Raw genomic sequence first — 12,995 nt, forward strand, 5'->3', positions numbered from 1 at the left:
CAATAGGAGCTCGCCCCGATGTTAAATCCACTCGCCCGGGGCGTGCAAATGTATAGGTTTGTCAAACACTGTATGTATGTATATATATATATATACAGTGGTTGACAAATCACCAAAAAATCTACTCGCCACCTAGTATCAAACGTGTGCTGCTTGGGCCAATATTTACTCGCCCGGGGGTTTAAATCCACTCGCCCGGGGCGAGCAAATGTATAGGTTTGTCGAACACTGTATATATATATATATATATATATATATATATATATACACACATATATATATATATATATATATATATACACACATATATATATATATATACACATACACACACAGTATATACATACCGAACGCCTTCCTGGGCTCGCACAGTTTCAGGGTGAAGGGTTTGTAAGTGCAGATATAGAGACACACACACACACACACTGTACACATACCGAACGCCTTCCTGGGCTCGCACAGTTTCAGGGTGAGGGGTTTGTAAGTGCAGATATAGAGACACACACACACACACACACACACACACACACACACACACACACACACACACACACTGTACACATACCGAACGCCTTCCTGGGCTCGCACAGTTTCAGGGTGAGGGGTTTGTAAGTGCAGATATAGAGACACACACACACACACACACACACACACACACACACACTGTACACATACCGAACGCCTTCCTGGGCTCGCACAGTTTCAGGGTGAAGGGTCGCCCACGGGGCAGCTCTTTCAGGGCCCTGGCGACCTCGAAGTGCCGGCTGCCAATCAGATTTCTCCCGTTGATGGATTCAATCATGTCCCCGATGCTGATGATCTGCGTGCGATCGATAACACTGCCTTCCTTAATGCGCTGGGGGGAGGGGGAGAGGGTCAGAGGTCACAGGAGACCCGAGTGCCGGCACGCACAGGGGGTGAGGGGTGAGGGGTCACAGTACCTTGATAAAGGCGTAGCCCGCCCCGTTATCAGTGATGGTGAGTCCCAGGGAGTCCTCGGATTTGTAGACCTCCAGCTCCTTCCTCTGACCCCGCACGTGAGCGAAGATAAAATCCTCCAGACCAATCTGACCGCCCAGCAGCTTTTCCATGTCCAGCCTGTGAGTGTTCAGAGTGCAGAACATCACCTGGAAGAGCAGGGGAGGGGGGCAGAGAGAGAGCAGGGGAGGGGGGCAGAGAGAGCAGGGGAGGGGGACAGAGAGATGGGGGAGGGGCAGAGAGAGCGAGCAGGGGAGGGGGGCAGAGAGAGAGCAGGGGAGGGGGGCAGAGAGAGAGCAGGGGAGGGGGACAGAGAGATGGGGGAGGGACAGAGAGAGAGCAGGGGAGGGGGGGAGGGACAGAGAGAGAGCAGGGGAGGGGGGGAGGGACAGAGAGAGAGCAGGGGAGGGGGGGGAGGGACAGAGAGAGAGCAGGGGAGGGGGGGAGGGACAGAGAGAGAGCAGGGGAGGGGGGGAGGGACAGAGAGAGAGCAGGGGGAGGGGCAGAGAGAGCAGGGGGAGGGGCAGAGAGAGAGCAGGGGAGGGGGACAGAGAGAGAGCAGGGGAGGGGGACAGAGAGATGGGGGAGGGGCAGAGAGAGAGCAGGGGACAAGCAGAGAGAGAGCAGGGGACGTGGAAGAGGCACAGAGAGAGGAGGGGACGGGGCAGAGAGAGGAGGGGACGGGGCAGAGAGAGGAGGGGACAGGGGCAGAGAGAGAGAGAGCAGGGGCAGAGAGAGCAGGGGAGGGACAGAGATATAAGGAGAGAGAGAGAGAGAGAGAGAGAGAGAGAGAGAGAGAAGGGGGCGGGGGGAGCGAGAGAGGGGGGAGAAGAAGAACAGAGAAGGGAAGGTGACAGGGGGTATAAGGTCTCATATCTTAACGTAAAGCAGCTCCTCATGTTGTCCTCTCTCTCCTGCTCCTCCCCTCCCACGCAGGCATACTGAACCCCTTCCGACTCTCACCCTCCCCATGCTTCTCCTGCAGGAACATTGCAAACCTCCCCCTCCCGCCTCTCCTCACCTGCCCCACGGGGAACACTCCCCTCCCTCGCCCCCCAGGTGTAATGAGCACTCCCCCTCTTCTCCTCACCTCCGCTGCAGGTATACTGAAGGACTCCCCGATCTTTCCGTAGAGCTCCTTCACATTGCTGAACCCCTCAATCCTGCCCGTGGGGCTCCCGTGCGCGAGCTGAGCATGGAAAACCAGCCGGGGGCGCAGGCCGGGGGCGGGAGGAGGTAACCCAGGCTGGAGGGGGGAGAGAGTACCCCCAGGCACCAGCCCCCCCTGGGACACCCCCAGACCGCTGCGCTCCCCCCCTTCCTCCTCCATCAGGGGGGAGGCCTTCTTCCTGCGTCCAAGACCCAGCGGCATCACGTTCTGGGCAGGGGACACCCCGAAGTGACGGTTGCTGGGTGGCACCCCGAAATCACGTCCGCGGGACACACCCTGAAATCGCGTCCACTGAGAAGGGGGGGACAGACACCCCAAAATCAGGTCCGCCGCAGGGTGGACACCCCAAAATCACATCCGCTGGGGGCGAGGAACACCTCGTAATCACGTGTGACACCCCAAAACAACGTCTTGTGGGGGGTAGGAACAGCCCAAAAGCATACGCTGGGAGGGGGGCACCTTGAAATCACACCCTACAGAGAGAAGAAATGGGAGTTACTCCCTGAAATCACAGACTGCAGGAGGAAAAATACCCAAATAATAACACGGAGGGAGTGGGGCGATACAAGGGTAGACAGATGTGGGTGTTATATACCGTATTTCCTCGATTCTAAGACGCACCATTAATTTAATAAAAAAATTGGGGGGGGGGGGGAATAAACAATACATTCAATTTTTCTGGGGGCTCAGGGGTTCCCAAAAAGAGCTTGCTGGGGTTTTGTGTGTTTTGTTAAACTACATTAAATGTGCATAAAAAAATATATATACATATACGCACGCGCGCGCACACAAACACATTCTATGAAGTGTTGTGCATATAAAAATACAGATACCAGTATGTGTGTGTGTTACATATCTGCGACTCTCTCGCACTCTGTGATTCCTGCTCTTACCAGCACAGTGAGGTGGGGGCCCGGACGTTCTCATAGGCCCCCTCGTGGTTGTGCTGGGTGCTGTGCCAATGCCGGTCACAAGCCCGGATGAAAAATGGGGGGGGGGGGGGGGGGGGGGTGTTGGTTCCCGTGGCGACGGAACTGGAAAATTAGCCAAGAACCCCATGGCAGGACAACAATTCTGAAGCGTGTAAACACTAGAGGACGTACGGAACATCCCGCCGCTGGCCTCTACAACGCATCGCTCCCTACCTTGTAGAAGATGAAGCGACGTCGTTTAAGGAGAATACCCAATTCCTCGGTCCTGTGCATTCTCTCTATGAGGCCGGACCACCGGGATCCTCTCCCATGCTGGGCCCGAGGTGCACACACGGACTATCCGCTGGGGGGTTGGGAGGAGAACGCGACACCGCACGGGCCCGAACCGTCGGCCACCGTGAAGAAAGCGGTCAGGGGATTGGACGGGACAGCGGGTTGAGAGGCGGGAGCTTGGCGGTTCAGCCAATGAGAATGCGAGACGGGGAAGCGCGTCCAACCAAAGCGCGGGTAACAGAACGCGGAAGCAGCGCAGCCAACCAGGATCCGCTACAGGAACCAGTTACAAATAGCATTATTTCTAAGACATCGATTCTAAGACGCATCCCGATTTCAGACATGTTAAAATGTGAAAAAAGGTGCGTCTTAGAATCGAGGAAATACGGTATATATCATTTTTTTGTGGAACGTTTGCTTTTCATTCGGACATTTCTTAAGGCAGGGGTGCGCACACTGGGGGGGGTGCGCAAACTGGGGGGCGGTGCGCAAACTGGGGGGGGGGGGGGGCGCAAACTGGGGGGCGGTGCGCAAACTGGGGCGGTGCAACATTTTCGGGGGGTGGGGGGGCACGGCAGTTATAGAGGTCAAACACTCTCCCCCGTCATTTAAATTAAATGCCAGGGGACCGTGTGAGGCCTCCATAACACACTTACCTACCAGCGACGCGTCCTCATGGTAACCCGGCGTACTGGGTCGCATGACCCCGCGGTGTCATTTGACGCCAGGGCCGAGCCGCAGAGAAGAGCAGGCAGGGGTGTGCATGGGGAAAAGTTTGCGCACCCCTGTCTTAAGGTATCGGAACCAGATTTTGTGTAATGGCTCCAGAGATCAAGGAGCAGGTTTTTGTCTTATGTTTGGATCCAATTCACAAATGACATCAGCGATGACATGATATCATCACACAACCCCTCAAGCTGCCACTTAATCTTGGTCACACTGAAAATCCAATTAGCAAAAAAATACCAGAGCAGCCAAAGTTCTGCAAGACCACGATCAGTATTTGGGACGGGAGTACAGTGACACACACACACACACACACACACACACACACACACACACACACACACACACACACACACACACACAATCTCTTCCAAGGCAATGAAACTATTATGGGTGGAGGAGTTGTTGTTTTAGACAGGGATTTCACATTAAAGAACTAAAACATGTAATTATCCACTTATAAATCTCAGTATTTTTTTTCTTTCTTAGAATTCCCGAATGAGTGTGCGCATGTATATATATATATATATATATATATATATATATAATATTATACATATGTATAAAAATATAAATGTGCTTCTATACACATATAATCATTCAAAAAGATGGCCTCTGCTCAGTCTATGTGATACTCTATGTGTGAGGGGTGCAAATTCTATACATATATACCCTGGGAAATAAACACACACACACAACTAATATAAAAGTTACAAAATATAGTAAGTATACATATGACTATACATATTATCATACAATCGTTTATATATAGTTTTAAATAACTATACATATGTCTAAATATATAAAAGTATACATGTACTTTTATACACATATACCCTGCAAAATAAATATTATATATATACACGCACGCCCAATTATATTTATAAATTAAAAGATATAGTAAATATACATATGAATATAATGTGTAAATATGATTATAACAATACAGTGCGTGTGTGTATATGTGTGTGTGTGTATATATATATATATATATATATATATATATATATATATATATATGTGTATGTGTTTTAAAGTTTCTGAATGAATACAGATGTATTACAGTAATATAATGCAGTGTGGTTCCCAAATATATAAATATATTACATGTACTGTATATAGAACTATAAACAAACGCTATATACATACACCTATATCCGGGGTCACGTGAGCTGCGGCTCCCTCCCCGGCTCTCTCTCCCAGCACTGTCTCCCCGCTTCCGGTTTCTGCCGCTCTCCCCGCTTCCTGCCAGTGGGGACCTGTGCGGCGAGGGGTGAAGAATGGGGCGGGGCCAGGGTCTAGCCAATCACAGTGGGGGCGCTACCCGAAGGGGCGGGGCGGGAGGCTGCGGAGATTGGACGTTTCCTTGTTAATAAAGCTTTGTTTAAAAAAAATTTTTAAAAAGTTGGTGTTTGTTACCATAGTGACAAAAATAAATGAAATACAAGCCCAGGAAATGTGCCTGTGGATATATAGAAATGTTGTGACTAGAGAAATCCATACATAGATGAAATTAAAGCCCAGGAATATATAACTATTTACATTAGAGACAGAAAAAATAAATTATATATATATATATATATATATATATATATATATATATATATATATATATATATATATATATATATATATATATATATATATATATATATATATATATATATATATATATATATATATATATATATATATATATATATATATATATATATATAATACAAACAAGACTGCGCCTATAAGTGGATATAGATCCTTAGCCAAATGTTACACATATGTCTAATAAATATAAAAATATATAGAAATTGCCCCAAAAATACGGGCTATTGGAATGATGATATAATTACTAGATGATGATAGAGCAAACTAGATAATAAATGATGTATAAATTAAAAATATGTGTGTATGTCTATATGTCACTATTATATATACAATGCTAAATCAAAATGTATATGGCCAAATAAATAGATAGGACAATATATATATATATTGTAAAGGTGTTTACCCCCACCCGATCGCAGATAGGGGCCATTACAGGGTGTATGGACCGGTGCATATACCTGCTGGCAACAGGAGGGCTGAGTCGTCCGTCGATGGTAGTGTGGACCTAGGAACAGGCTTCTGAGGTTCATACCCCACATATCTCCTTAGCAGTGCAGCGCCACCATCTGCCGTAGGCTCCAGGAACTGAAGTTGATCTCCCACGGTAGAACTTATTACCTCTCCCCCCAGGCAGGAGGTATATTGCAAAACAGGAACGGGTTTATTACTACACTCTGCAGTAACAGGAACAAGACAGGATCTGCCCAATACAGTCTCTCAGGATTCACCGGATGACGGTCCCTGGACCGCCACTAAAGGCCAAGGGCACCCGCAGCCATCTTAGCTCTTCCCCACCTCCCTAGTGGAGGTAGAGGTATGGTCCACACTCACTCTCCCCCGGAGGGAAGAGGACTAGAGAAGGTCCAATCTCAGCCTTTCCACTGTGTGACCTGCCTTCCTCAGGTGGGGAAAGGCACTGCTAACTTTAGGGCGGTCCTGCCTTTAAGTACTGCCAGGAGGTGGGCACCAGGTCCGGCTCATGATTGGTCATGCCAGGGCCTGATGTCACCGCCACCCACTGTCACTCAAATGCAGTTCCTCGGAGGGGGGAAAACACCATGATGACTACTAGCAACCTGATAGTACCAGGGTTTACTGCCAGCCGTAGGGCAGAATATTAGCCATACCCAGCCATGGCTACAATAAAATCATCCTGCCTGCCTCTCTGCCAATGTTCTTATCCACACCATCCCCCCCCTCTCATCCCCCCCTCCCCAGCATCCCCTTCCCCCTCCATGCTGTTCCTTGTCACCGTTTATTACCCTTCCAATGTCTTCAGACATCCCTTTCTCACCCTACCTTATCTACATCTCTGGGGTTTTTTCTGCTTTAAATCCCAGCGTGGTCCCGCAAAAGGAACCGCACCAGAAATGTTTATGGTGTGAAAAGCTGAACCACACCATAGACTGTTCCTTCAGACTGGATGAGGAAGAGAGAGAATGTGTGCTCAGTGCTGCACACAATTTACCCCAGTAAAGAAAAAGAAGAAAAAGAAAAAGGCTGCTAGGTTGCTTACACAGGAAACTATAGGAAATATTAAAGATGGCCCTGTGTAATGTCAGAAGGGAACCCCACTGAAACTCCTCTGCAACCTTCCAGACCTAAGTTGGATTTTGTCCATAAACAATTAAATAAAGAGCTCGAAGTCTCCCCGAAAGAGATACACCTCCTCAGCACAGAGCTGCAACTCTCACGCCATGAGGTCTACGCTCTCAGCCCAGAGGTCTCTGAATTGAAGGATGCTGAGGAAGAGACCCTGATTTGTTTAGAGACGGTAAAAAGAGACAGAAAAATGCAGAACTGACTGACCAGGTCAGTGAAGGTGATAAGAAGCTTCACCAAGCAGAAAAAGTGCAGAAGCAATTGATCCAGGAAAAGTTAAAAGTGCAGGAAGCACTGCAGAGTGCAGAGATAGGGCTGCAAGAAGAACGTGTCTCCCTGGAGCAGCACACACAAGCAGCGCACCTATTACAGAACCAGTTGCAAGAGCTGCGTTCAAGTCTGCAAGCGGCCAAGGAGAAGCAGTGAGTGCTACAGGAAGCAAGTGTCCAGGCTGCTAACCAAGTACAAGTGCTACAGGAACGGCTGAGTACTCAGTATGTCCCCACAGAGGCCACACTGAGCGGCACCAGAGCATCGCTGGAGGCAGAGCTTAGATGCCAGATGACTCTGTGTGACAGGGAGCGGGGGAAGGTCCAGAAACTAGAGCAAGAGCTGGAGAAGCACAGAGGCAGCTCCATCCCCATGAGTCAGCACGCCAAGGAGAAAGAGGCCTGGAAAACAGAAGCAGCGGCGATTATAGCACCAAAAACTGCAGAGCTCCAAAATATGAAGGAGGCGTTGATGCAAACCCAGAGCAAGCGCCGGGAAGAGGGGAAGGCCTTAAGAAGGGACTTGCAGGATCAAACTGAAGAACTGCAGACACAGATTGCTGAGCGCAAGATACAGCTCGCCGAGAGGGAGGAGGTGTCCGTCCGTCAGGTGGCCTGCCTGACATTACGCTATGAAACCAAGATTGCCGATACCCGCAAGCTGCTGGACCACACGGCCGATGAGGGGGCCCGGCTGGAGCTGGACAAGGTCCGGGAGGAGTACCGACAGCGGCAGGCCAGCAATGGAAAAAGGGAAACCGCTTTAATCAGCTGACAGATGTGGAATCGCGACTCAATACCAAAGAAGCTGAACTGGCAGCTGCACTGAGTGGAAAAAGAAATGCTGAAGGACCGCTTCAAGACCTGAGGAAGGACCTGGAGTCTGAGCGTGCTGACCGCAACATGGCAGAGAAACAAAAGCGTGACCTGGGCGAGGCACTCGAGACCCTAAAGACTGAGCGTGACACTACGTTGGACTCTACTGCTGCCCAGTAGGAGGTTTCTCAGCTGAAGTTGGAGAAAAAGGTATTGGCCCGGCCCAAGCGTCTGTATCCCACAGAAACTAATGCCCATGTAGACAAGGATACAGTGAGAGCTGGGGATACTGCACAATTGAAAATCAAGATTACAAAGTTTGAACCGCCTGAGCAAGTGCGGCGCTCCAGGAAGCGTGACTGCAATACCTTTGCAGTACTACAGTCTACTTTCCACAGGGCACGGAATGGGAAGACCAAGTTGCGATGGAGTAGCACAGTAAGAATCCAGTCATACTGCAGTGCCCATAGGACCCAAAGTGGATTCCATGCCATAAGGGCAGCCACTGTGAAGAGACAGTCGCAATTGGGATGGAGATGTGTCCGTGATCGTAAGATGAGAAAGACCTCACAGCTTGTCCAGCGACACTCCCAACGGAGTAAGTTAAGGAGTCAAGACAGAAAGGCCCAAGCCTACGAGTCTGCCGACTGTAATAGAGAGGCATCAATGGGTGCACTTGGGGTTAATAAGAATCCCGCCCAAGTTGAAGTACTGAAGATTAATGGTGTGGAACCCAACACTGAAGGTACGGTGATGGAGAAAGGTCCAAAAGCCATCACCGTTAAAGCGGAGTTGCTGTAGAAGGCCAAATAGTCACTGGAGAGTGAACGCAATGAGCTGACCAAGGTCAAGGCTCTTCTACAGGGTAATGGAGACTCTGAGCACAAGAGGAAGAAGACAGAGATGCATCTTCAGGATCTGCAGATCAAGGTCACAGAGCGGCATAGAGTCCTGGCAGAGAGAGCTAACAGACAGCAGGATTCTCAGGAACCTTGCAAGGAGGGACACAAGAAAAGCGGAGCGTCAACCTTAAACTCAAACTGGCACAAGACAAAGAGGTAGCAAGGTACCAGTCTGCAGGCCCAGAAGGCCTAGTACTTGTCCCAAAGAAAAAAGTCGTCAACTGGAAGGCAAGGAAAAAGAAGAGATGGATGTCAGACATCTCTGACAAAGAGGCTGGTGCACGGGAATAGTGCACGGGCCGCAGACAGGACAATGTTTCGCTGGGGGGAGGGATATGTGATATCATCACTGTCCTCTAGGGGCTGGAATAGGGCAGCTATAGGACTTTTTCAACACACAGAGCTAATCTTCCCTAGAGAAAAGTAGCAGCTGAAGCTAATCAGCCTGGTTTGAATGGACAAGGAAGTGTTTTAAAAGACAGACTGAAAGCTGCCATGCAGAGAGTGACTATTTTCCCCAGAGAAGGGGGGGATAGAAAGTGCTCCCCAGCTAAAGAAGAGGCTGGCACAGTTCCTTAGACCCGCTAGACGGTGGTCGCAGAGTCTGCTGGGACTACCTGGGTTTGAATCCCAGAGGGAAGAAGAAGGACGACAGACCGTGCTGAAGCGGGGATGTCCGCTCCTTGGCATTTACAGAGGAGAGTTTCTCTGAGCTCAAGTGGGGCCGAGTTCCCCTAGGAAGAAAGGCCGCAAGGCTGAAGCTGGGAAGTCTGCTCAAAGCCTGGACTTACAGATAAGCAAACCCCTTTATTGCTGTGTACAGAGACTGTGTATGTTAAATATAATACTACCTATTTTGGGGTGGGAACCAGCTTAGCTGGCCATCCAGTTAGTGAGGACTAAAGCTACAGTGTAGTTAGTTTTCCCTAAAGGGAATAGGTGTTATTTTTATGTGTTGTTTTGATTTAAAGGGACGGTGGGCCTGTTGGTGTATGATTTAATCCCTGTAAATAAACCCCATATAGAGAAATACAGTGTTTCCTGCCTTACATTGGGACTAAAAGAGACTGCAACGTGGTGTGAGCATCACAGTATGTATATCTTTATTTATATAACGCCATTCATGTACATAGCGGTTCACAGCAGTAATACACGTGACAATCGTATAAATAAGAAATAATACAAATAACACATAATGGGAAGAAACGCTTTCAGACAAAAAAAGTAATATTTAGGAAAAGGAGTCCCTTTTCCGAAGAACCCACAATCTAATTTAAGTGCAGTAACTTCCTTCGTCATTTAACGCTGCGTTGTCATAGAGACGTGTGACTGGAGCCAGGTAAGTAAGTTTACTGAGGCCTCGTGCTCTCAGGGCGGGGCTTCTGTAAACGCCGCCCCCCCCCCCGAAAAGTCTTGTGCCCCCCTTGGGGGGCGCGCCCGCCAGTTTGCTCACCGCTGAGGTAACAGATAGTGTACAGTAAATAAAAATACCACTTGTGAGCCCATTCACACGCGTCAGACAGGTCTGCACCCCCTGCCTTTCTGCCTTTATCTCTTAGCATACAGTGCTGCTACTGCAGCCAGGGATTCTGGGAAATGCCATGCAAATGAGCACACAGACTAAACCGCTTTATGTGAGCAGGGTTACCTACTATGCACGTCTTTAACCCAGGCTGTGCGGCAGGCATCTTCTTTTTAGAAATTCATGTTAAAATGGATAAGAAGCAAAAGGTGAACACTGTGTACTCATTTGCATGTCATCTCCCAGATTCCCTGGCTGTAGTGAAAGCATTGTATGCTAAGACAGGGACGCGCAAACTTTTTTTGCTGCAAGCCTGCTCTCCTGCCTTCTGCGCCCCCCCCCCTTGCTTACCTCGTGCGGCGTCAAATGGCACCGTAGGGTCATGTAACGTCACGTGACGTGACCCGCAGCGTCATTTGACGCTTGTCACGTCACATGACCCCGCTGCGTCATTTGACGCCGCGTTGCCATGGACACGAGTGAGTGAGGTAAGTTTTAGTGTGGCAGAGGCCTCACGCGATCCCCCCCCCCCCGGCATTTCATTTAAATGTCTTGGGGAAGAGCGCGGGAACTCTGCATCCGCCCCACGCCCCCCCCCCCCCAAGAGAAATCCAGTGCCCCCCACTTTGCGCACCGCTGAGCTAAGCCATAATGCGGGAAAAGCATCTGTCTGAGACGTGAATGTGCTCACAAGTGATATTTTGAAATACTGTACACCCCCCCCCCCCCCTCCCCGGTGGAGGGTTTTTGTCAAATTAATCAACTCCATACTGTAGCTAGGGAGGGGTTATCAACAAGCAACTTCAGCACATCATGTTAAATACTGATGTCCTAGCCCATGACAGACAGAGATAAAAACATAAAAATAACATCCTTCATTCCAATTGATGTAATATCACATGTGGCTATAGAGAAACCCCAGATGATGCAACCATGGACAGTCCTATTGATCTTACGGATAACATTAGCTATAGATTCCATCACAGGACACACTTAAAGCTGCAGTTCAAGCAATATCCTGCATGTGCGTTTTATTTAATAAATCAGCACTGTAGTAAGAAAAAATACTTTTAGCATTTTCTGTTTTTAAAAAAACAACTTTGAAAGACCAATTTTCTTGTATTCTATTTTAACAAGCATGCTTGTTCCTATAGCAACGATTTACATTCCCCATATTTAAAGATGTCGCCAAACTTTGCCGATCAATAGACGGAGAACAAATTGACCGGCAGCTATGCAGTTTTTTTTAGGTAAGTAGAGATTGCCCACATGAAACTATTGAAGTTAAAAAAAAAAACTTAAAAAAAACGGGAGCCTAAACTGCAGCTTTAACGGTCACTACTTTTCAACAGATCAGCCACAACTAATGTTGACATTAACATTTACGTTAAGCGATTGCAATATTTTAAATATTTAAACAATTCTCGACGATTCTCTGAAAATAATTTCATGATAAACTTATTAGAAAAAAAAAACGGATTTCAAAACTGATTTTTGGAAAGCAAATTTATCGATGATATCATCAAATCACAAGTTACGAAGCTTGTCGCTTTAGGCACAAAAGTGCAGAAAGCTTTTCTTTGTCGAATGGTCATCCTCGTCTATTTTTTTCAATCCTTTTTAGCCCCGGAAAAGACCTTTCTCATGAGCAGTTGGTTATCGTCAAACTTAAAGGTGCAGTTCAAGCTGTCGTTTAAAAAAAATAAAATAAAAATGTCATTCAATATGTGCATCAACACAATCTGCACACTGACAAGTGATTAGCTAAGTTGCCGATTGATCCGTTCTCCTTTGATCGATCGCTGAAATTCTGGGGGTTCACTAAAGGCATCTTGAGTCCTCTTCTGTTGCCAAAGTTCTGTGAGGAAGACCATGTGACCAGGCAGGCACTAGATTCAATTGGTTCACTGCTAGAGGGAGGGCAGGGCTCAAAAAGGTGATGCTGTTTCGGAAGGGGGAGGGGGTGTGACTTTGTAAATGGTTGCTACAGGAACAAAAAGGCCTGTTACATTAGAATGCATTAAACATTTCTTTAAAATAGTTTTTTTTTTTAAATGCTACAAGTATTTTCCCATAGTACAGAACTGATTTTATTATTATTTTTTTTAAACACGTGTGATATTGCTTGAACTGCAGCTTTTAAAGAAAAAAATAGATGCATTATAAAAAATAAAGGGGAAAAAATATATAGGGGCCTATGCA

General features: G+C 47.8%; 1 pseudogene; it reads right to left on the reverse strand.

Moving 5' to 3' along the window:
- Positions 1-5,385, reverse strand: part of LOC142470962 (PDZ domain-containing protein GIPC1-like) — a 25,883-nt pseudogene extending 20,498 nt beyond the window's left edge.
- Positions 5,386-12,995: the final 7,610 nt, after the last annotated feature.

This window comes from Ascaphus truei, chromosome 20 (genome assembly GCF_040206685.1).
Source record: "Ascaphus truei isolate aAscTru1 chromosome 20, aAscTru1.hap1, whole genome shotgun sequence".
Lineage (NCBI taxonomy): Eukaryota > Metazoa > Chordata > Amphibia > Anura > Ascaphidae > Ascaphus > Ascaphus truei.